Source organism: Sphaerodactylus townsendi, linkage group LG02, assembly GCF_021028975.2.
Source record: "Sphaerodactylus townsendi isolate TG3544 linkage group LG02, MPM_Stown_v2.3, whole genome shotgun sequence".
Classification (NCBI taxonomy): Eukaryota; Metazoa; Chordata; class Lepidosauria; order Squamata; family Sphaerodactylidae; genus Sphaerodactylus; species Sphaerodactylus townsendi.
The window spans coordinates 117,062,029-117,084,919 of record NC_059426.1 but is presented as its reverse complement, the minus strand read 5'-3'; the positions used below and the strand labels follow the sequence as shown (position 1 = coordinate 117,084,919).

The 22,891-nt window shown below is 42.2% G+C and overlaps 1 non-coding gene across 1 annotated transcript; it reads right to left on the bottom strand.

Annotated features, from left to right (window-relative positions):
• Window positions 1-259: 259 nt before the first annotated feature.
• Window positions 260-362, bottom strand: LOC125427609. Its single transcript, XR_007243726.1, has one exon. It is a non-coding gene; the product is annotated as a U6 spliceosomal RNA (small nuclear RNA).
• Window positions 363-22,891: the final 22,529 nt, after the last annotated feature.

Below are 22,891 nucleotides of genomic sequence, written 5' to 3'. Positions count from 1 at the left end.
TTGATTCCTGTTCCCATAGGAACACTGAGGAAAACTCTGTTAGATCTGATGAAAGATCCACTTAGTCCAACATCCTGCTTTCTAGAAACCAACATGATTCTTCTGAGATGCCTATGAGCAGCGTATGAAAGAAACAAATGTTTCCTACTATATCCCCAACAAAATCCTGCAGTTATTATTCACAGGCATACTACTTCTGAGCCCAGAAATCCTATTTAGTTGTTCTAGCTAGCAGCCAATGATACACTTTACCTCAATAAAAAATATAGAATGCTTCAAGAAGATGCAGGTCACCCTTGCACAGCAGCTATACTAATCTTCTGAGTGTCATTCCAATTTTAGTAAATGTGCGGCAGAAGCAAGTGTGAAAGAGTACAATTATTGATGGTCTTTTGGTGCAGTACAAGGAAGACGTTGGTGCTAATGTCATAGTGGATATCTACGAAATTATGATTGTATCATCAGTCTGAAAGTCCTGCACATGCCTACTTTCTCGCTACCATTTTAACTTTCTGTCACTATATTTTTCTTCAGAAACTTTGACACCCCTCCCCCTGCCTACCTAGTGTTTTTTAAAAGAACTACACCCAGCACAAATGAATCCCCTGGCTCACTCTTGAATAAACTTGAAGGCACCAGGAGTTTCGAACAGGGACTCTGTTAACAGGATGAACAGTGCAATGTTAAACAATGCCTCCGTTGACTTAAAGAGTGGTAATTGAGGATGGCACTGTTTATCCTGTTGGTTGAGGCAATGTAGTAAAAGCAGGTAATATCTACAATAATCCTCCTAGATTTTTCCATTCTTCTGCAGTTCTAATCCCTTTATAAAAACACCCTTCAGAATCTTTCTATTTTGCACATTATGCAGAACGATAAAACTGGGCTGGGGGGCGGGGGGGAGGGAACTTCCTGGCTTCCTTATGAAGGCAGTTCTGCAAGGTGGCAACCATTATTGAGAATGCATATCAAGAGGAAGCTGCCAATCTTACCAGTTTATGGGGTGGCATCTTTAGCAGGGTTTGCTCAGATAAGCAAAGCTGTTTCAGTGGAGCTTAGTGGGAAAGATGGGCCTCCACATACGTGGGTCCAAGGCCGTTAAGGGATTTGTAGGTGATAAGTAGCACCTTGAATTGACCTTAGTAACTGACCAGTAATAAGCACAGTTTCTATAAAATGGGTGTGACAAGGAATGGTTGACTGTGCCTTGACTCCTCGGTCTCAGCAACTTGGTGATCTGGTACACTAAGGGTGGAATTAATTCTTATATACAGATCAGCATAATATGGTCTCAGTGGCCAGTATTGTTAAAGAAAGCCCTCTTTGGCAAGGAGCAATTGGGAGCAGAGGCAGGGGAGAAAACAAAGTTTATCCCTTCCCTATCCACCATTTTCTTCTGTATCTCTCTCCAGGTTTCATTACATACATTTACATGTAAAACTTAGTTCTGTCCACATCGTTTACCTGCCTTCTAGTTTTCTGGTTCAGTTCTGTTGGCATTTGCAAGTGTCTGTCACAACCAGTCATCAAAGTGTTAACTATCTCCATGTAAATAGGATGTTGAAGTCACATTCTAATGAGCTGACCTATTGACTATTGGCCAGTTTGATAGTCATTGCTTACATGTTTGTGAGCAGGCATACTTGAAGTCATAAAGTTAACCTGCTTTCTTTGTTGTCACACTCAAATTCTGACTCTGACTCTCAGTCCTTGCCATGTGCTGAGACAACTATAAATATGTAACAGTACAGTATAGTATTTATTGTTTTATCTCCATTTTACCCTACCTATGACCTAGTAAACCTTTATACTGAGCAACTTACTAGTCATTTTTGGTATTTGCTAATAATGTGTATCCACCAACAAACTCTCAGTTCACTGTATTGTCGAAGGCTTTCACGACCGGAATCACTTGGGTGCTGTGTGGTTTCCGGGCTGTATGGCCGTGTTCTAGCAGCATTTTCTCCTGACGTTTCGCCTGCATCTGTGGCTGGCATGATCCTCTGAAGATGCCAGCCACAGATGCAGGTGAAACGTCAGGAGAGAATGCTGCTAGAACACGGCCATACAGCCCGGAAACCACACAGCACCTCTCAGTTCACTCCTTGGCCTGTATGCAAAACCAGGCCCACCCCGCTCCATCCTGCATCAATAAACCCACCACAGTCAATAGCTAGTGTAAGTAACATGCTAGCTGATTAAAGAGGTATGGCAAAGACCCTTCACTTTGGAAAGACACATTATCAGCAAGCAAAGAGTCAATCCCTTTCTCAGAACTAACACTGTGTAAAAATAATGTGATACTTTGCAAAACAGATCCAGTTATAGAACAAAAAGACCCTGAAAGGAAGAAAAGGCCATATCTACAATGCACACCTTTGTTACATGAACTGATGTAAAATAAAGATTTGAAGTGAAACCTGCTGCTAAAATCTGAGCAAGTGTGAAACAAGCCACAAAATCCCACATGGGAAAGAAACAACGGCACAAGATGGGGGGGGGGGGTGTGGTGGAGAAAAACAGCTCCAAAAAGCCTACAGGCTACAGGGTGGTCAGAATGAGCATGCAGGGATGTAGCAGAGTGTAATGAAGAAGGACAATGAATACCATATGGATTTAAAGTGAATAAAGGCAGATTTATTCTTGCTTTGCAATATTTTGGGTCCTTATACCTATTTGAGTCTTTTGTATAACAAATACATTTCTGATGTCTTCATCTTGTCAAAGAAAATGCAACAAACTAATTCACTGGAACACGCCTGTAGAAGTAGAGGGCCTTTTCTGTGTTTTTGGTATTTCCTTGCTGTTTTAAGTAGTTGGGACATGTTTTCATTGGTCAGTCTTATATATAGACTGGCCATATTCCTTCTTCTGGAGGGAGATTTCCTGCCCCGTGCTGCCACTGCCTACCAGCATTCTCCCCCCGACACCCCATTGCCACTGCTCATCTTTATTTGTATCTATTTTCTCTATATAGTCCTCTCCTCCTGACAAGTGAGGATCAGAGTGACTTATATCATAAAAACCACAATTAAAACATACTTTACAATTTAATACAATACAATAGTGCCATAAAATACTAATTCGGGGCCTGTTAGAGAAGAGATGGCACAAGGAATAACTGAAAATCTAACTAAAAGGGAATAAACAAACCTCAATAACTAAAGGAAAGGGAGGGGAAGAGGGAAGGGAAGGGGAGGGGAGGGGAGGGAGGCTAGCTAGATGACAACCATTGTTGTCCTTAAGCATGGGCCTGGCGGAACTTCTCAGTCTTATAGTCCCCACAGAACTGCAATGAGTCCTGCAGGGCCCAGGTCTCATTCAAAAGAGAATTCCTCCAGGCCAAGGCCATAGCCAAGCAGGCCCTGGCTGTGGTTGAGGACAGCTGGGTTAGGGTGAGCTGCGGCTAGGTTACTTCCAGGTGAGCTGCAACTGGGAGGAGACTGTGGGTGGGGACAGGCCAGGGACAGTGCTCTTTCTCTGGCCTTGTCTTTGCTCCCAGTCTCCTCACAGCCACCTGAAAGTAAGAATCTTAATTTTAAAGCAACCTTAGGCTTTTTTTGTGGTGGCAGGGAGCATGGGGACAACTTTTCTCTCCCCCCCCCCCCCATGACAAAGCCTGTGGCTGCTATAAATTATGATTAGCTTACTTCCAGGCGAGTGGCAGCTGGGAGGAGACTGGAGGCAGGGACATGGCCAGGGAAAAAGCACCCTCCCTGGCCTGTCCCTGCTCCTTGTCTGCTCCTGGCTACTGTTTACCTGGATGTAAATCAAGGTTAATTTTAAAGTAACCAGAGGCACTTTTTTGCAGCAGTGTGGGTGGGTGGCCAGGGTGCCCTCAGGCAACTGGCCCCAAGGAAAAGAGCCCTCTCTTGCCCCACCTTCATTTTGCCCCTGTGGAAGGTAGACTCTATAGCATTGTACTCCATTGAAGTCCCTCTGCTCCCCAAACCCCACTATCATCATGCTCCACTCTCAAAATCTCCAGACATTTCCTAAGCTGTAGCTGGCAATGCTATCTTAGAGGTCTACCAGAGTTTTCTCAAAGGAATTCCAGGATTCCCCAGAACTTAGTTTCTGTCCTGATCAGGTGGCACTTCTTATTAGGGTATTGCTAGCATCAAGTCCAGCAGCACCTTAGAGATCAGCAAGATTATTGGGGGGGGGGGGGGGGGGGAAAAGATTTTGAGAATTAACGCTCCCTTCTTCAGTATTTTATCTGAAATGTTCTTCTCATGGTATTGTTGCCAGTCTGGAGATTCGGGGGTGGAGTCTGGGCAGGGGAGAGACCTCAACAGGATAGAATGTCACAGAGTCCATCCCCCAAAGCAACCATTTTCTCCAGGAGATCTGATCTATGTACTCAGGAGATCAGTTGTAATTCCAGGAGCTACCAGGAAGTTGGTAACTCTATCAGAGGGGGAAGGGAGCGCAGAAGTTGTGAAGGACGAGTGGAGTTATAGTTAATAATAGGGTTACAGTTTTTAAAGTCTAACAAAACGAGAAGTTGGATTTTAAAAGATTTAATATGTGACTTGTTTTATAAATGGTTATTTTGATGTATATTGGCAGATACAAGAAAAATTCTCCCAGACAGCAGGTCCAGGACAATATTTGTGAACAATCATTTTGCAATAGAACACTTAACCAACTTCATAGAAAATGAGGACTTGAAAAAAAAAAGACTAAGAAGTTTGACTTATTGCTACCATTTAACCAGACTTAAACCAGGGCAAAGCAGAGACTGAAATGGCGAAGGAAGAGGTTGAATAGAGATGCCTGTGACATCTCTGTTAATCAATGCATTTAAAATACACGATTGCCCTCTGTTGGAAGGAATTTTAAGCCCCCAACAAACATTCTCTTTATCATACATAGGTGCAAAGCGAGAAACGTACATTTGGATATTTTGTTAAGAGTAAAGATCTTGCAAGAAATATTTGCCAAATGTTCACATATAAACATCATGCAAATCTAAGCAGCAAGCAATCTGGAATATTAAATATCCCAGTAAATAAATAAAGTAGGTGAAGCAGGATAGATTGTGTTTTGTGACAATAACCACATCACATACAGCAGCCACTAGAAGATTATGACAGGCAATCCTATCCCACATAACAATATGAAACCAAGTGTACTGCCTGGTAGAATTTTTTAAAAATCCCCAGCAATTAAATATTGCAGTTTGAGAACTCTGAAAGAAAAATACCCTGCAATCCATGAAACCTCAAGGTGGGGATATTTTAACTATGTGCAACAACTGCAAAACAGATGCGAAAAATGCCCTTTTTGCATTAAAAAAAAACAACTTCTCAAAAGACCATTCCATTTAATAGTAACACACATTTCTTTCTATGAGACTCTCAAACAAGCTTGTTTGTAGCATTCAATTTGAATGTATGGGACAGCATACCTTTGTGTCTAGTTCTTACAAATCAGCATGCGCCATCTCCCCACTCCTATCCCTGCCAAAGAGTATGTATGTAGTGTCTCACTGTGTTGCCATTTAACAAAATTAAGTTCCAAAAATGTTTCCGGTCACATTCTAAAAATTGAATTACCAGTTGTTCAAACAGGAACATGCAAACCTAATATATGACAAGAGGCATACTTCTGGGTGAGCTTGGCTTGCCCCCCCCCCCCCACACACACACACATACCACAAGCTTTAGGTGTAGGAGCCAGTTTTGTCAAGGTAGTGATTGGACTCATGCAAGGGGGATAGGGAAGTGCTCCTAACCTGGGGCACCTGGATTCCTGCCCCTGCTCACCTCTCTGTGTATGGTCATCTATTCATCTTATTTTCCCAGAAATGGGCTACCTATAAGGGTTCTGACCTGAGACGTGTTAGCCACACAGCATGGACTTACTCTTCTTCCTTTAGTGTTAGTGTTAAATGGTGCTAAATGCCCCCTTTGTGACTATCCTGCCACCAAAGTGCAATGCTGTGCACTTCAGTATCTATGGCAGAGACCTCTGAACAAAGCCATGTGCCACAAAGCCTACCTACTGAACTGCAGGACATCCTGACTGGGGTTTATGTAATGGAATATTGGTTAAGAGCGGCAGACTCTATCTGGAGAGCCAGGTTGGGTTCCAGTGCTCCATGTGCAGCCTTCTGCATGATCTTGGGCTAGTCACAATCATCTCAGAACTCTCTCAGCCCTACAAGGTGCCTGTTTGGGAAGGGGGGCGAGTAGGTGATTGTACCTTAAATAGAAATGTGTGCAGTGATGACAAACAGTACAGTGTGCAATGATGGCACATATGGAGAACCAACATGGTGTAGTGGTTAAGAGTAGGTGGACTCTAATCTTGACAACTGGGTTTGATTCCCTGCTCTTCCCCATGAAGCCTGCTAGGTGACCTTGTGCTAGTCACAGTTCTTTGGAACTCTCAGCCCCACCTACCTCACAAGATGTCTGTTGTGGGGAGAGGAAGGAAAAAGTGTTTATAAGCTGCCTTGAGTCTCCTTACAGGAGAGAAAGGGGGGTATACATCCAAACTGTTTTCTTTGTCATCCAATTTCAATAAGCATTTATTGGCATACAGAACATACAATATAAATACAATTAAAATTACTAGATAAAACTTCACACTGGATCTTAAGTTCAGTTCGCAAACCTCAGCCAGAAACTTTGCCACTGCGAGACAACAGTCAAGGTCATTACAGTTTAAGAGCATAGTTACTTTATCAAGCTTTGTAAGGGTTTTCATAGAGTCAATGATTTGTAATAATAAGCTGGATCTTGGATTCTGGTAAAGTGGGCAGTGGAGGAGAATGTGCGCAATGGAATCCAACTGCCCTGGACTTCAGGGGCAAAGCCTCTTATCGTTTGGTAGACCCTTGAGTCTTCCTCTATGGAGCGGGGATGGCATAATGTTAAATCTAGCCAGCATGTAGGCTCTCCTATATATAGGGTTGGTAAGCACTGCAATATAGTAGGCTGGGTTTCCCTGCACAAATGGAATTGCCACGTTCATTGGCGAACAGGATTTGTTGGCCAAGCTCTGCAGTTGTTGATAATCTATTGCTAGTAGCCGCTCTTTGATGAGGGTAAATGTCTCAGTAAGGGTTAGCATGTTCAGAGAGTCACTATAATATCCCAATTCCCCAATCTTTGTTATAACTGATGTGCACCATTTAGAGTGATGGCGTTCTCAAGGTGAGTTGCGTCAGTGAGTTGTCGGAGCTTTGATAATGAATATGCAGCCAAAATTTTATGATGTTTAACCAGATAGTGGCCTCTATAGAGTATTGGGCAGATTCTAGGCATAGAACTGCATATGGGACGCAGTTTGGCACGCCAAATAATTTATGCAGAAATTTAGAGTGGAATGATCTGATGGTACTGTTGCTGGGTATTAACCAAATGGGCGCTCCATAAAGCAGTTGTACTCTCACCCTTGCTTTGAAAACTTGCAGAGCTGGGGGAATATATTGGTTGCCCCTAGAATGATAGAACCTCCTAGTGGCATTTGCGTTTGACTGGGCCCGAGCCAATATATATTTTTGATGAGTGGACCACGACAAGTTGTTGCGAAACCAGAGTCCTAGATATTTGAAATTTTTAACTTGCTTAATGTAGTGTCCCTGTCTTCCAGACTTGTTTTTTACTGCTTTTTCCAAATTTCTTCGTCATCCATGCCTGTGGGGCCCAGAAGGATCTACCATTCCACTGCTGAGGGGGTCCTTAGAGGTAAAGAAAAGCAGGGTATCAAAACTAACTCTTCTTCTTCTAATGCCAGAGAGGCTGGGACTCGAAGCAGGAGAAGGAGTGATTAGTTGCAGTTGTAGTAGGTATCTTGTGGCACACCAGGGTTTTGTGGGCAGGGCAGTGCCTGGGAGGGTATTTTGCCTGTTTTGTTCTATGGACTTTTATGAGTTATGCCTTGGGTTTTTGCTGGCATGATTTTCTGCCACTTCTGAGAGGTATCCTTGGGAGAGAATGGCTTTGGGATTCCTGCCACACCCCTTCATTCCTTCATGGTCTAGATCAGACCTGGGCATTATACGGCCCGCAGGCCACATCCGGCCCGCTGGATGACCCTGACTGGCCCCCCTGCCTTGCTGGGGAGCGAGGTGCCTTTGAAAGCCCCGCAGAAGCCGGTTGCCTTGGCTGCCGGCTTCTGCGGGGCTTTCAAAAGCGCCTCGCCCACCTGCCTTTTGGCCCAGCCCTCCACAATATTTTCTGTTTCTTATGCGGCCCCATGGAAAAAATAATTGCCCAGCCCTGGTCTAGATTCTCAAAAAATTAATATAAAATGTTGCAATTTTTTTTCTGTTTGTCTTTTTGCATCTCACTCTCCCCCCTCCCCAATCTTCTTGTGTAGTTATTTGAATTCCTTTGATGCCTCATCAAAAGCTGGTTAGTGTACTGTCTGGGTCCCTGGCATATGTGGTCAGGCTGCTATGATCCATACCTAAGACAACACAGTATCTTTCTTATCCAGCCTCCTAGTTATTTAGATCAAAAAGCAGCCAGAAGAATTAAATGAAAATTTACTAAGCAAAAGGATCAGAACTTGGCACTCAGACTTTGAGTAACATGTACAAAACTTGTATCAACAACATGAAAAATGGGAAATAATATAATGTATAGCAACATAATGAACTTGGTAAATGTTAATATGGTGCAGATCAAAAATCTATTCTTATATGGCAACAAACTCTGATTAAAAGTCTCTTTAAAAGGTCAGATTATTTGTTCTTATGATAGATGTTAAATGTTCAGTTTCATTCTAACTTAAGGCATAATTAAGGGTGAATTGGGATGAACTCAATGTTCATTACTCATTTGCTGCCTGGGGGAAATATGTTAGTCCTTATCTAAACCACACAGAAGTGAAGTAAACCCTCCCCCCCCCCACCCCCGTACAAGGGTCCCAATTCAAATTGAGTCCCACCTACCTGCCTGCTTTTTAAAAGTTTCTTATTTTTATTACCCAACTAGCGGGCCTGGCCACGCTTTGCTGTGGTTCAGTCTGGTGAAGTGGAAAAGAAAGAAAAGGGGAAGCGAACGGTTCAAAACGGTTCGAGGCTTGGAGGGAAGGGAAGTGGGCCTCAACTTCTTCTACATCCATTTTTTTTAAGTTAATGCCATATTGATAGCTGCAGCTTTCCACCAACACAAAAGAGTACTAGAGGATGGCCTAGTAGTTTCCTTGCAAACAGAAGCTTCACTTCATTGTTGAAGGCTTTCATGATCAGAATCAACTGACTGTTGTGGGTTTTCTGGGCTTTGTGGCCGTGGTTCGGTAGTTTTTGCTTCTAATGTTTCACCCACATCTATGGCTGGCATCTTCAGAGGGTTGTCACAGTGAGATGAGCTTCTCTCTGTGGCACTCTCACTGATTTGATTCTAAAACTTTATTCTGTGTGTTCCTCTGAACCCAACCTTATTTTGTTCACTGCCTAGTTGGGAGTAGTGGTGGTAGTGATCCTTCTTATTATTCCTTTTCAGGATATGTGGAGCAGTGTCATCTCTCTCTCTCTCTCTTTCTCTCTCTCTCACACACACACACAGACAAGCCTCTGTTTGTTATGGTGGAGGAGTGAAGAAAGGAATATCTAGTGGGTAATAAACTGTCACTTGTTGGCTCTCCTATTTATTATAAGCATAGGCGGTTTCCGCACGGAGAAACAACAGCACTCCAGGGACGGGGAAAAAACAGTGGGGCACTGTTCGCACAGGAGGCGCTGCTGCATTGCAGCAGTGCTGTCCTGGCTTCCCTGAAGTGGCACGAAGACACCACTTCTGAAACTCGCTTAGGGGATGAGTTTTTTGGAATACGCCGGTTGCCACCCGTTGCCAAGCGAACAGCAGTGGGTGGAAGCTGGCGTATTCCTGTGGCACTCCCAAACAGCTGCCTACCTTTTCCCTACCTTTCGTCACTCTGAGGAGGGAAGGGGACACGCCTCCTTGCCTCCATCGCTTCAGCTGTCGCTCTGGCCAAGGGGCGTGTCCCCTTCCCTCCTCAGAGCGACGAAAGGCAGGGAAAAGGTAGGCTGCTGTTTGGGGGTCTGTGCGGCTGTGCAGAGCATGCTCCACCAGCCGCGCAGCCTGTGGGGCCGTTCATGCAAACGGCCCCAGGGCTTGCATCGGCATCAATCATGCCGCTGCAAGCCCACAAGCCTGAATGTGCAGAAACAGTCTTTTCTGAGCAGAGTTTTAAAGACTTCTTACCTGTGCTGGGATTAACCTCATTGATGAACTTGTGGAAAACTTGTGTAATTCCTGGAGAGGCAATAAGGCAGTTTAGCTGCTGGAGAATCTCCTTGTTCCTGCTCTGACCTTCTCCCTTTCCTTGGCAGCTGCCATGTCTGTGGCATTGCTTGCTTAAATTGTTCTTCAGGTGGGTGCTCCTCTGTATTGCTGTAATCATCCCAAAAAAAGACGAGTTGGTTTTTATATCCTGCGTTTCTGTATTTTTAAGGATTCTCAACGCGGCTTACAATTGCCTTCTCTTCCTCTCCCCACAACAGTCATCTTTTGAGGTAGGTGTGGCTGAGAAAGTTCTGAAAGAGGTGTGACTAGCCCAAAGGCACCCAGCAAGCTGCATGTGAAGGAGTGGAGAATCAAACCCAGGTCTCCAGGCTAGAGTGCACCATTCATATGGAGCATCAAGAAATTAAACCTGGTTATCCAGATTAGAGTCTGAATCTCTTAACCACTACATTACTAATTGCCATAATTAAATGTTTTTCCAGCAAAAAAAAGTGAGGAACAGCTAGAAGGTGGCAATAGTTGGCATACAGGGACATATGGGGAGACACAGCCCTTCAGATAGATATGGCCCTAGCCCATGAAATTCATTTGACATTACCATTATCCTGCTCTGCCGCAGCCCTCTCTGCCCATGCAGTATTTTTTCAACATCTTGTAGAATAGTTGCACTATTCTGAGATGCTCTGCTAGTCTAGTGGTGTTTTGCTTCCACAGTGCAATTCTACAAGTGATGTCCTGGCATTGGTGCCCTGTAGAAAAGCAAACAAGCTCTCCGACAACTCCTACAGAGCCTCCTGTAGATGAAGTTGCATTCATTTCTTACAAATGAAACATTTTTTAAAAAAAACCCCTAAATTCTCCTCCACCTCCCACTCTGTATTCTTGTTATGAAGCTTGCCTTTGTTGTTTAGGTCTCTGGGGAAATGATTCAGGCTGACTGGAGAGGGTGCTGTACAACTGGAGAGCTGCCATCTGCAAGGACAGAGCCAGCCACGTTGCAGAAAGGTCAAGAAGAGCTGCAGGCCAAGGGGAACAAAGCTGCACTAAGCTAATAAAAAGGAGCAAAAATTCCAGTGTAATCTCTGCCTCCTACCTGCAGTTTGCTCTGTTGCTTTTCCCTTAGCAAACTCAAGAGAGAGCAGTGAGCAGACTGGAAAGAGACACTGCTCCAGGCATCACCTGACATAATTAATTTTAGATCAAACTCTGCTCAGCATCATGGGCCTCTGTCCTGCGGTTTCCTCAACATCAAGGCAACTTCAGTACAAGCAGCTGAGATTTCAGGAAACAATTTTATAATAGCCTGAAACACATTGGTATGTTGGAATGGCAAAGCCTCCTGTCAAACCACGCTGCTGCTCTACAAAGCATATCCTCTGGCTCAGCATTTTGCAAGACAGCCTGGAAACCGAGTGAATAATGAAAGGGGGCTAGAGTTGAAAAGATCCTTTTTTTAGTTTTGGGATCGAGTTCAATGAAACTGTTTTGCTCAGATGCTCTGTTTTCAGTCCCCAAATGCTGTTCACAGCACTTCACCCAAAAATTCTGTACCACTGTACTGTACTGCTGCATTAAGGCTACAATGCTTGTATGTTTCTATGTGGGAGTTTGGTTTTTTCCCAGGAAGATCTGTTGTCACTACCCCCTTTATCCGAGGTACATTCTACAACAGTCCAGGCTCAGGAGAAACAGGAGTCCATGGCAGCAAAAATGCCTTTTCAGACTCTGTCTAGTTGGGTTGCCCTGTTTAGAAATACCTTCTCTGGCCATGCTGATCCAAGATTCAGTAAACCTGGGGCTAGATTAACACACTCAACATCAGGATACACCTGCAGACAAAAATAAATACCAGTATCACTGTTTGGCCCCTTCTGCACATGCAAAATAATGTGTTTTCGAACCACTTTCACAACTGTTTGCAAGTGGATTTTGCTGTTCCGCACAGCTTCAAAGAGCACTGAAAGCAGTTTGAAAGTGCATTATTCTGCGTGTGCTGAATGAACCTTTGAGATCATTACTGCAGTTTCCTGAAATAGTATTAGGAATCCAAGATTTTTATTGAAATGAAACTAACCCTGACCCCCAAATCCATGTTGGTTTTAAGCATAGATGCTTCCCAAGCCAGCAGCAGCATGTTCATGTTTTTCTTTGATTCTGCTTGTTTTCTCAAGCTATTTATTTATGAGATTTTATACTACTCTTCCCTTTTGTCACTCAGGGCACTATCCAACCTCCAATAAAACAATACATAATTAATACAATATTAATAGTTAAAACTTACAATTTAAAATTTAAATTAAAAATTTAACATTAAAAATATAACATAAAACTTCAGCAGAAAATTTACCCCATCTATACTCAGGCCTTCCTTCCCAGTCTGATATTTGCGGTTTAAATTTGTTGGATCTCTACCAGAGTGGATCAATAAATTTAATAAGGTGGAAAGCTGGAGAAGGGAAGAAAGGAATGAGAAGGGGGGAAAGAAGGGGGAGGGGGAAGGTAAGAGGGAAGGGGAGGGCCCTAATGACAATTTCATGATAACTGCCTCAGCCTGGTAGAACAGCTCCATCTTACAGGCCCTATGGAATTGCCCTAAATCCCACAGGGCCCTGGTCTCCACAGACAGAATGTTTCACCAGGTAGTGGTCAGTGTCAAAAAAGCCCTGGTTGAGGCTAGCTGAATCTCTCTTGGGCCAGGAATCACCAACAGATTTTCATTTGCTGAGCACAGTGACCTTCAAAGGACATATCATAAGAGGCGGTCTCATAGATTCATGGGCCCTAGCCTGGTTAACACCAGATCCTTAAACCTGACCCAGTATTCCACCTGGAGCCAAGATAGCTGGCAAAGCACTGGTTGGTTATGTGCTTGCCAAGGGTCCCCATGAGGACCCTCACTGCTTCATTTTGCACCATCTGTAGCTTACGTATCAAGCCCCAGGGTAGGCCTGCATAGAGGAAATTGCAGTATTCTAACCAAGAGATAACTGTTGCATGGTTCACTGTACCTAGATTGGTCTGGGATAAGTAAATCACAAACTGGCTTGCCTGGCGCATATGGCAGAAAGCTGTGCAAGCAATGTGTGTCACTTGAGCCTCCATTGATAAGGAGGGATCAAAGTATACACCTATGCTCTTTATGATTTGCACCGTATTAAGCCATGCACCATCTAGAGCTGGTAATTGGCAACCACGCCCTACTCCTTCTTCCCAACCCAGTCACAGGACCTCCATCTTTGTTGAATTTAATTTCAATAGACTCTCTTTCAACCACTCCACCACAGTCTCCAAGCAACTGGCAAGAGTATCTGGGGCAGAGTCCAGATGACTGTCTATTAACAGATACAGTTGGGTGTCATTGGCATATTGATGACACCCCAACCCAAACCTCCAGATTTACCAGCAAGAGGGCACATATAGATATTAAATAATATCAGCAAGATAATTGTATGTTGGGGGATTTCGCACACCAACAATTGGTGGGCAGAGGATCTCTCACCAAAGCTGAAAATATCCCATGGATTTTTAATCCAAACTAGTAACACCTTACCCAAAATGAAGCAATTGCAATGGAAAAACATGCCCCCACAATCTGAATCTGAAACTGCACTAAAATTTTCTTGGTGCACAACCCTAGTGGATTTGTTTTTATATGGCAATTTTAACATACAAAAAGCTTCACAGGTGCCATTATAAAAATTACCTTCTTTCAATGGCTTGTTCAGCACCCTTATATGGAGAAAACTAGCTTCACAGATAATTCTGCTACCTGAATGTTAGTTGACTGTCCAAAATGACTGAGTAATTTATTTGCCTTGATCTCCCATGAATTAGTATTCACTGAAAATGATCAAGCCATACCAAAGCTAAAGGGAGGGTTTCAGTAGCACAATTCATAATATTCATCCACACGAGGGTGGCTTCTGAAATAGATTTCTTGAATGGCTTGAATCCCATGGAGTGTGTCCTTGGGTAGAAGGATTTCTGTATGTGAATCATTATTTTGTCACCTCCCCCTGTCCTGGGGGATTGGATTGCAGTGAATAGGAGGAGGCAAGAAGAAATCCTCCGCTGCATCCAGTGCCAAGGAGCACAAAACAGATCTGGTGGAGGCCTCTTGCATCACCTACCACCTGATTTAACTGGAGACATAGCAGTTTACACCTGGGAACTTCTGCATGTAAAGAAGCTACTCTACTCCTTAGCCACAGCTTTTACTTTGCAGCAAAGCAATATAGTGTGATGGAATTCCTTGTCATGGCCTTGCCTTTGGCTCACTTGGGCTACAAAACCCCACATAACTTTTGCTTCCTTGGCATTATAAGGGTTTCATGTCCACCTGTTGAATTAACTGCTATAGAAGCATTAAGAGCATCAAATTCCAAGATTGATTTAAATCCATTTGATGCAATGTTACAGCTCTAAATAAAAGACTTTTTTTTTCATTTCACAGTCATGTGATCTTTCTGCAACCCTGCATACTAGACACTTTGGAAACATTCAGACAGGACTCATTCAGAATTCATTCACTTCAGAAAGGGTTGGATCAGATGTCATGTTTTAATATTTTCATTAGTATTTCAAAATCTTTCCAACACCAGAAACACAAAAAAAATTTAAAATCACCAAATTACACAGTATTTATTCCATAGGGACTCCTAGTTCCTTCTGCACTGAATATTAACTCTAGAAAACATTTTTAGCACTTACCACTAATCACCTAGATAAAATAACATATTTAGCACCATTACTGATAAAAGTCACACTTTCTTCTATTGGTTCCTATTTTAACAATCCTTAACCTTCAAAACCACTAATTTTGCTATTTTATCTGAAAAGTCTATTAAGTGTTTCAAATTATCCATAAATGTAATTAAGTTATTTTCTCTGAGTTACAAAGTTAACTTGGCCATCTCTGCCAAGTCTCTTTCACCCACCATTCTTCAGTTGTAGGTATAGCTGGAATTTTTCATTTCTGCTCATAAAGTATTCTTGCAGCTGCTGTAATATAGAAAAACAGAATTCCATGTTTTCTTTCCAGAGATCTACCCATAAGCTCCAACAGGTAGGCCTCAGGTTTAATTTTTATATTTGTCTTTAAAATCTTCTGAATTATTGACCTCCAAAATTCCTTAAGACAAGATCAGATTAGATGAAGGTAACCTAATTTGGAAAAAGTGCTTTTCTAACCACTTGTTTGTTTCACCTGGCACACCTGTGCCATCTCTGATGATCTTGGCAAGGGCTTAACATTCAAATCAGCTGTACATGCACAAAAGATTTCTCAGGGTTTGGTTTCCCAGGAAAAAAAAACAGGTCCAGATAAGTGTGCATCTGATTTGAAAGCTAAGCCCCTGAATCCCAGAAAATAGTGTCTGGGGCAAGCATTGGAATTGCCCCCTACCCATTTACCTAGACTTGGCTGCATTGGGCAACAGTTTCTGGAGGTTGCATTGAACTCTAGCTGTGTTAACTAAAACGAACAAACAAACAAACAAACAAACAAACTCATACTGTGGGAAGAATAGAAGGATATAGAAAAAAGAGAGGGGAAGAGACAAAGAGGGAACAGAGGGAAAGGAAATGAGAGAGAAAAGGGGGAAGAGAGAAAGGGGGAGAGCTTCAGTGGCAGAGGTGGGGGGAAATGTCCCCCACCCCTGCCACCCCCACAAAAGCTTGTGAGTTTGCAGGAATGGTGATTTTGGGGCGGTGGGTTCTGGGCTGGGGAATCCTCAGGAGCCTGAGGATTTCCCCACACAGAATCCAGCACTCAGTGAGGCCTTCATGACCCTTCCTCAGTGAGGAAGGGCTGTGGAGATCATGCTGGGGTGGTAATTCTGAGAGGCAGGTTATGGGCAGGGGAATCCTCAGCAGAGTCCAACAAGATGCAAAGATTCCTAACTATCTGGAAGGGTAATTTGATCTAATCAAAGGAACAAGAATAGTACCCTCAAGAACATAGGCTTTGCCAGTCAGCATCACTTCCATCCTGTCTAGAATCAGCTTCTGCTCATTCTCCTCAGCCATTTGACCACAGCTAACAAGTGGCCCAGTACAGATACAGCCAGTTTTCAAGGCTTAGCAAAAGTGATCTATAGCTAGGTATCATCAACATACTGATGATACCCAACTCCCAAACCATGGACAAGTTCAATTTTAAAGGTTTCATCTAAATATTGAAAAGCAGGGGTAATAGCACAGAGCTCTGCAGAACATTCTTGTCACTGCTGCCTCACTGAGTCAACATTTCACTCAGCTGCCCACCATGACCCCCAAGATCTCTTTCCTGGTCAATTAGCTTAGACTTATAACTGTTAAAGTTAGGATTTTTGCCCCAACCTGATCACTTTATATTTACCTACCTGTAACCTTATTTGCATATTATTTCTTCCTAGCCAGTTTGAAGAGATTCTTTTGGAGTTCTTCAAAATCCACTTTAATTTCCACCATCTTAAAAAAAATTGGTGTTATCTGCACACTTGGCCACTTTGCTGCTTTTCACTGATCCTATATTTATGAACAAATTAAATAGCACTATATCTCTGGGGAACCTCAAAATCATTTCCCTCTGCTGCAAGAACTATCTACATGTACTCTGCTCCCTATTCTTTAACCAGTTACTAACTCACAAGGAGATCTGTCCTCTTAATCCATGACTGCTAAAATAACTCCGGGTCACTTGATGTGGGGGTTTGCCAAAAGAATCTGTAACAAAAACTCCAAATGTGTTAAGGCAAGAATAATTTGGGACAGTCATCTGTATTTGGCACATCAATTCCAAGCAAAGAACAATTGAAAGCTCAATATTTTTGACCCCAGCCCTTTATTTTTGTTGAACATTAATTTGGTCTAACTGAACACACACACACAAAACAGCTTTGCATGGAATGGGTGGAATGGTGGAAGAGTGAGCAACAGTTTTCGTGAAACCTTCAACAAAAATGAGAATAAATTAAAGCACTAAGGTTCTTATTCTTTCAGCGTGTGAAGCTGAAAATCCAGGCACTTCACGAAATGCACATCATTATCTTTCTGCAAAGATGTTGTTTAATTCTCCCACTGAGGTGAAAAAAAGCAAAGGATTCCCACTGCTTTGATGAGAAAGAAAATCCAAAAGTGAACAGGAGGGATGTGGAATTGTGACATTTTAATGATAGTTTCAAAGTAACAGAATGTCTGTGCTGGAGACAGTCTTCTGTTCATTACTTTTCTATATGAATAGCTGTCTGCTATCAAGTTCAGAACCATCTGGTGAAATTAGTACATTAGCATTTTAGCTCTAGTGTCCTGGGCATACGTTCTGCTGCAGGACAGACATTACTATTCTGTTTTCAAAAAGCATTAGGTGGCTAGTTTCTCCCTTCCAGGCATTTGCGATTATATCAATGTGCATATTTGCCTTCACCATGGCTATCACAACCTTGAGCAAAGGTCATACTGGAGGATGCGATCCACTATGTGGCCACATTACATCCAAACCACACAGAAAGGACTAGACATGGCAGCATCTTTATATTGAAAATGTGCAGTACACTTCTGATTTTACCCCAGTAGCATGTCTCTTTATTTAAAAATAGTTAGGCTGTATTAAAAGTAGTGAAGTTGAATAGAAAGCAGTTGCATAGGAACAGCAATGTAATTTGAATTTAAAATAGCCATCATATGACTTGTGTTTGTGATTGTGCCTTAGTCAAACCTGGCCCATTCCACACAACCCAAATATAACATCTTGCAGACACTTTAAAAAGAACTGTTTTGGCTTCTTTTTTTAAAAAAATAACCACATAGCACAGGGATAAAAAGCATTCCAGGGCTGTTTCTGCATGGCACAATAATACCAGGTTACAATCGGTATCTTACAATACGGATCTATTTTATCCCAGTTTCTCCCTTCACATGGCTGCCTGTTTCTGTGAAGGAATCAAGTAAAGACCAAGAGGAAATACTCCAGCTTGTTTCACATGAGTCAGGATCTTTTGTATTTACAGCGCAAGCGTATTCAGGCATGCGTGAACATCCCCGGTGTCCCATGTTTTGATTGGCTGTTGTTTTGGGGTGGAAGCTTGAATGAACGTCTCTGCCCTGCCTTTTGAATCTGAATTGCTGGCACCTGCCTTTACACCTGCTCTGCGGTTTTCGGGTAGGAGCACGTTTTGTGAGCTGGGGTGTTCTCTGTTGAACTTATTGAACATGGAGGTGGCACAGCTGCTGGGTGTGTTTGTGGCGTTGTTGGTGCACCTCCTCAACCTCATGCATGGTGCCCTTGATGTGTGTGCCCACTACCCTGGGCATTTCTTCAGTCTGTTGCACTAAGGAGACATCACAGGCGGGCATGGTTTGTCCTGGCAACTGTTCCCAGCACCCTCACTACTGGGTTTATTCACAGCATCACTTTCAATGGTGTTTAAACTAGGGAGCACAGATTCTTTTTTAAATCCATCTTAAAGGGAGAATCTGGGGTCCCCAGTTAAAACAACATTGAAAGTGATGCTGTTTTGGGGTGGATTATCCCCCACCCTGAAACAGCATCACTTTCAATGTTTAAACTGGGGACCTCAGATTCTCCCTTTAAATCCATGCCAAAGGAAGGGGGATTTAAAAGGAAAATCTGGGGTAATTTGGGGGTGCCTGCTGTCAGGGGTGCAATTGTTAAGCTAATAGCACCAAAATTTCAGGGTATCTTTAGGAGACTCTCCTGATGATACCACTCAGGTTTGGTGAAGTTTGGTTCAGGGGGTCCAAGGTTATGGACCCTCAAAGGTGTAACCCCCATCTCCTATTAGCTCCCATTGGAAACAATGGTGGATGGGGCACCCCCTTTGGGAGTTCATAACTTTGGACCCCCTGAACCAAACCTCACCTAACTTGGGTGGTATCATCAGGAGAGTCTCCAAAAAAAAATCCCTGAATTTTTGGTGCTGCTAGCCTACAAACTGCGCCCCCTGAAAGCCAAAAACTGAAAAAGCACTAAAAATACCAAAAAACCCACAAATGAACCTCAATTTTTTGCACGAGCCACAGGCGTGCGCCTGGTGCAACGTGCACCCCCCCACCCACCCACCCGCCGCCTTGGAGCTATGCCTCTGCAAGGAGCCCATTGTTTGCATTGGCTAGTGTACCCACAAGGACAGTAAAATTTGTCTAGACTTGCTCTCGCACATATCTGCCCCGCACCCTTTCTAAGGGGCTTAAGAGAAAAAAATCCATCTGCTTTGGAAAGTGTTCCGATCTCCAGCTCTGGACTACCCGCCTGCTAAGATGGAAGACTTGCTAATATATTTGCCCAAACCTCTTCCTCTGACTAAATTCTCTCTAAAGACTACCTTACTTACCTGTAATTTAGTCAGCTATCATCCCCTTTTCAGGACTCTCAGTTTAGCCATTTTAACCAAGTACTCAAACCATTAGATTAACAACTCAGTACTTAGTTTTATGTTTCTCTCTTGTCTCTCCCTGGAAAAGCAAGACTCTCCTTTATCCAAGAAGAGTAAACTCTCTTAGCATGACCAGAGGGTCCAACCATCCCTATAAAATAACTCCTCTCCCAGCACCAAGTGTCCAGAACTACTGAGTCTGCCTTCGGGTTCAGTTGTTGCTGTATGCCATCTGCTTTCTATTCTGCTTGCTTGAAGCCCAGTGCAGGTCACTGGACTCTGCTTCATCAATCCAACCCCTCTTTAGGATCTGGTACAGTAATCCCTCTAAGAATCCCCCAGTTCCCTTCATCTACTCGAAACCTTTTCCCTCAACACTGCATATATCCCAGGATCGTATGTGTTCTGCTGCTTTGATCATTGTGTGCTAGTATTTTTATTATTTTTCTTTTAAAACATTTGTTAAACTTATTTCACTCTCCTAAGGATTTCTTGCAAAAGCAGACTTCTATACACATAGATAACAAAAACCTTGAGCTTGCTTGACCTTTCGTTAAGCCAAGAGTCTGTTCTTGCAAATTCCCTCAACTCTAAAATGGACTGACTTCCATCATTTTGGGTAATACCTGTTCCACATTGCAGCCCCTAATCCATGGGGCTATTTCATCACGTGGATCTTACAGATCCAGGAATAAACTTTCCAAGGGTATGAAAAATGTACTGGGGCATAGAGGAATGGGGGGAAATCCATGCCTCCTTGACAGGTCATTTGATATAAGTTGAAGTCTTTATCTCATTAAAAAAAACTTTCCGCTTTCCATTCCTTCTTTTTCTCCACCCCCATTATTTCATTTAATTCTTAACCTTTCTTTTATTTACCACCTAATTCTTCTCATATCAGTAAATCATAAACTTTTAATAATGGGCCCTTACTGGATTTTAAACTGAGCAAAAAAAATTTCAAAGTCAATTAAGCTTCTATTCAGTCCTCAGTGTTTTACTAATTGTAGTAAAAAGTGTTTTAATCCGAATCCTGAAATAACAATGGATTTCCGTATACTCAGAAAGCTCACCATAATTAAGCAGCTTTCAGTTTTTAAAATAAAAAACCTTATTAGAGCCACACCTTGTCATAATTGCAGGTTCCCAAATAATACTGTTATCTAAAATTCTTCATGAAACAGAACAGTGTTATAGGAAACCTATCAGAACTTAATTAGTGTTTGACATCTTCCCAGTTCAACAATAATGTTTTAACCAGGGATTCTTATCAACAGAGCAAGACCAAGGGGTTTTTCTCCCTTTATGTCATAAAAGAGCATGAAGTGGCACTGTTCTTAAGGTCTTTCAAAACAGTGGGGATTAATCAAAAAGCACACTGGCCACTGCTGCAGTATTTAAAGTTAAATAATAGATGTTCAATGCTTTTGATATTAGATCCCATCAACAATAAAGAAGAATCTTGTGGCACTTGAAAGACCATGAGATTTAATATGACATCCTGATTATTAATCTTTCAGGGACCACTTCTTTGTTTTTTTCCTGTAACAGATTGATGCCTCTTTCCTGTAGAACCAATGGCAAAGGTGAATAAACCAGAGTCAAGTACGAGATAAATGTAATGGATATCTGAACAGGTGAAATATATAGTTCTCACTGAAATTGTGGTTACAGTAGAACATTATGATAGTTTTAACAAGACTTGTAACATATAAAGTAAATGAAAAATTGGCAAGTATTTGCAATACACTGTCTCCATCTCCTGGACATCCCAAAGAATTTTGTCCGCACACACTCATAATACCAGAGTAAATTCATGTAACTTTTTGATCTAACTTTTTTTTCACTTCCCTATAGTGATATGATGCAACCAACATGTGCAGAAAAAATCCTTTCTTCCAACACCCCATTTCAAAGAAATCAACTTTCTTTCTGTCATCTTTCTTCATTTTCAGATTTCACACCCATAAGTAGCAGTGGGGAATATTATATAATGAATTAACTTGCTCTTGACTGTCAATGACACATTCTTACCCTTAAGAATCTTTTCTAGTCCTTTCATGGCTGCCCTTTCCAACCTCAACCTCCTTCTAGTTTCTTGGTTGCAGTCTTCCTTTTTGTTGATGATTGAGCCAAGGAATAGAAAAATCTTTGACAGGTTTAATTTCTTCATTGTCAACCTTAAAGTTGAGTAATTCCTCAGCAGTCATTCTTGATGTTCAGCTATAATCCTGTTTTGGCACTTTCTGCTTTAACCTTCCTCAGTAATCTTTTCAAGTCTTCACTATTTCCTGCCAATAATTTGAGGTCACTGCATATCTCAAATTGTTAGTGTTCCTTCTGCCAATTTCCACAAACCTTCATCTAAATCTAGTCCAGCTTTCCTTGTGATATGTTCTGCAAATAGATTGATGAGACAAGGAGATTCCTGTTTGAAACCTCTGCCAATTGCAAAACATCTTTTCCCCCCATATTTTGTCCTAGCAGTAGCCTCTTGTCCAGAGTATAGGTTAAATGTAAAACAATCAGATGCTTCATTTATTTTAAAGCTGTCCATAACGTTCCAGTCAAAAGCTTTGCTGTGAGCTATGAAACACATGCTGATTTTCTTCTGAAATTCTCCAAAATGCTTCAGTAAATTATCAACATGGTTTCCAGTGTCTCTTCCTTAAACATGTGGCATTTCTAGCTCCATATGTGATAGCAGGGTTTTTTTGTAAGAATTTGAGCATCACTTTACTTGCGTGAAAAATTAATGCAATGGTTCAGTAGTTGCTGCAGTCTTTGGCATCTCCTTCTTCAGAGCTTAAAGCAGTTTTTGAAAGCTATATAGTTTTGAGGAAATTACTTGTGTAGGATTCCAGGCTACAACTTACCTCTCATTTTAAAGAAAAACACATAACATTTTAAATTGTTACGTGGACTCTGACATTATACTCAACCAAGGCCTTCTTCCCACTCAAATCCCACCATCTTCAGGCTCCACCCTCAATATCCAGAGGTGGCAACCCTCAACATCTCTGTAAAATACTGGCAAGCATGACAAGGATTCATTTCTATGTTTTCTGGCCTGATCTATTGCCTATAGAAAGCCGGTCTCACAGCTTTCTAAAGAGTAACATATGACCATATAGCATAATAGATGACAAAGTTTATATTTGTATAGAAATTGTGCTGTTATAATGTTGTTAACTAATCTCTCATTGTAACTAATGTTGAGGATGCAGGTAGCCATACTGGTCCAAAGTAAAATCCAGCAACCAAAGCCATGTAATACCTTTTCTTCAG